Source organism: Ranitomeya imitator, chromosome 2, assembly GCF_032444005.1.
Source record: "Ranitomeya imitator isolate aRanImi1 chromosome 2, aRanImi1.pri, whole genome shotgun sequence".
Classification (NCBI taxonomy): domain Eukaryota; kingdom Metazoa; phylum Chordata; class Amphibia; order Anura; family Dendrobatidae; genus Ranitomeya; species Ranitomeya imitator.
Genome location: NC_091283.1, coordinates 48,084,600 through 48,087,829, shown reverse-complemented (window position 1 = coordinate 48,087,829; position 3,230 = coordinate 48,084,600).

Here is a 3,230-nt window from a genome sequence, read left to right as displayed (position 1 = left end):
GATGTCAGAGCGCTCTGGTTATGAAACATGAAACCCACCCTGCCATGGGGGAACACTGCAACTGGATCCTCATCCCTTGCACTATGGCTGCTGTACAGATTTGCTCATCACTGAGGACACTTTCAAAAATGTAATATAGGATTGACCCATTTATCTCAAACAAAATATAAGTACTAAGGATTTATGGTTTGTAACAGAAAACTGCATATCAATCAGAAACAGCAGAAGAGGTGGAAAGAGAGAGAGCGTCCATTTATACAGGATCCAGAAAAAAAGATGTGCGCACTATCACTGGGTTTGGTGCAGGCATGAACAAAATAATCCAAGTACAGGAAAAATCAGCCGCACTCAAAATGGTTGAAAGTTCAGCAAACTGTGTAGTTTCTTTATCAACATATACAATAAACATCACCGGGTGCTTTTTTAGGAGGTAAATGGGTGGCGGGCTATTCAATTCGGGTAACGTTTCGACCCCAGCGGGTCTTTATCAAAACCTCACTTATGCCAAAGAGGTAGAGGAGAGGAGAAAGAGCCGAGTTCCCACTAGGCGGATGCGCTTTCACACAACTCCACCGGAGCTGCCCCGGGCTTTCAAACTAGATCCTTTGATCATCTATAAAACACCTGGGCCAATACGCATGTGGAATTGTGGAAATTATAAGGGTAAGTTCACACAGGGCGTTTTTGCCTCATTTTTTGGGGCTAATTTTCAGCTGCTTTTTACAGTAACAGCAATGCCTATGAGATTTCAGGAATCTCATGCACACACATTGGGTTTTTGTGTGGTCAGAATTTTGTGCTTTGCAGCATTTTTTGGGCATAGGGTGTTATGATCCGGTGGCCTAGGAGCAGAATGAGATGTACTCTGGAGAAGGTGGTCCCTGTATTGACCGCAAACCATGAACTAAGCCACGCAACTAGAAGTAGCCGTGGGGGGGTACCTAACACTCCCTAGACCCCTCGACACAGCCTAAGAACTAACTACCCCTAAAGACAGAAACAGGAAACCTATCTTGCCTCAGAGAAAATCCCCAAAGGATAGACAGCCCCCCACAAATATTGACTGTGAGAGGAGAGGGAAATTACATACGCAGACATGAAATCAGGATTTAGCATAGGAGGCCATACTAGCTAAAAAGAAAGAATAGGACAGAGTACTATGCGGTCAGTATTAAAGCACTAGAAAATATCCACCACAGAAAATACAAATCACCACATCTGACTAAAGACATGGAGGGTATATCTGCATCTCCAGAGACACAGCTAGGCTGCAAAAAATCCTTCACTGACAAAGCTGGACTAGACCAAATATGAATATGCACAGAACTATAAGGTCCACAGCAGGTGGACAGAAAAAACAAAGCCAGAACTTATCTTTGTTGAAATGAACAGCAGAACAGAAGAGACCAGGTATGGATGTGAATCCTCCAAAAACAATGGACAACTGACACTGACTAAAGGATAAAGCAGGACTAAATAGCCCAGCCCAAATTGCAAAAAATAGAAACACCTGATAAATGCTGCGATCCAACTACTGCAGCACTACCACTCATAACCACCAGAGGGAGCCCAAGAGCAGAATTCACAACAATAGGGCATGTCACTTCTTTCAGCGTTTTTCCAGCAGTTTTTCAGCGTTTTCCACCCATTGACTTGAATGTATGGTGAAAAAACGCTGCAAATACGCAAGGTTGACTTTTATTGCAGCGTACTTGCTGCAGAAAAGCCAAGGACAGCCGGATGTGACACTCAGCTCTGCTACATCTAGGTGGCAGGCTGCATGATGCGTACATGCAGCCTGTCATCCAGCAGAGCAGACCTATTCCCATTCACTTGAATGGGGGTCTGACATTACAGTGTTTGACATGCTGTCATATGTCTGATTGGAGGGGAAATCCTCTCCTCCGGTCAGAGAGCCTCAGTTCCCCGCTGTCAGAAGACAACGGGAGCGATCAGCTGTGATCAGAGGTGTAAATGTTACCTCCGATCACTGGTGACAGCTGATGGGACTACTGCTCCCATCATCTGACACCTACAGCCGCTAATTACAGTGAGAGGAGGATCGGCGGAGGGGAGTTTTCATCTGCCGCTCCTGCGCTATAAATAAATATTTTTGTTTTTTAAAAGATGTGAGTTCCCCCCTAATTTTGATAACCAGCCAGACAAAACTCACAGCTGGGGGCTGCAACCCTCAGCTGTCAGCTTCAGCAAGGCTGGTTATCAAGAATAGAGGGATCCTCATGCTTTTTTTAAAATTATTTAAATAAATAATTTAAAAAAAATAGTGTGGGGGTCACCCCCATTTTTGACAACCAGCCTTGCTAAAGCTCACAGCTGGGGGCCGGTATTCTCAGGCTGGTAAGGTGCCAATGATATAGGCCCCCCAGCCTAAAAATAGCAGCCCGCAGCTGCCCGGAAAAGGTGCATCTATTAGATGCGCCAATTCTGGCACTCTGCCCGCGTCTTCCCACTTTTGGAGAAGCTTTTTAGAGATTTTGGAGAGCTTTGTGCAAACATTTGAACGTAGTCCTGGACTTCTCTTCTGCTTATCACCCTCAGTCTAATCGCCAGATTGAGAGAGTCTACCAGGTTCTGTCTAACATCCTGCGGGGTTTCACAAATGTGCACCACAACAACTGAGTCAAGCTGCTGCCTTGGGCGGAGTTCTCTTATAATAATCATGTAAGTGAGGCCTCCGTGAGATCATCATTCTTCATCGTCTATGGTCACCAGCCTGGTATTTCTCTTTTGGTGTCCCTGCAGCCGACGCTCTCACTGAAGAATTCTCCAAGATCTGGAGTGATACCAAAGTCACTCTGGAGAAGTCATCTGAACTGATGAAGACGTTGGGCAAAAAGTGACGTCTGGATCCACCCACCTTCCAGTCAGGAAATAAGGTGTGTCTCTTCTCAAAATACATACGCCCGAAGATGCCATCTTACAAGTTGGGTCCCTGCCTCATTAGTTCTTTCGAGGTCCTCAAGCAGATCAATGTGGCATCCTACAAGTTGAAGCGAAAAGCTTCATTGCACGTGCCTAACTCCTTTCACACAACAAAACTGAGAAAGAAAAAAACGCAATAGGGTCTTAACTGGTAGAAAAAAGCATGTAACTGGCATGACATAGCTATTAGCTTCTGCAAGGACATTGGTCACTAGAAGGCCCAAACAATACAAAATAATCCGGAAGGAGATGTCACTCCTGCGCTGCTGCTGAAGAATACACAATGG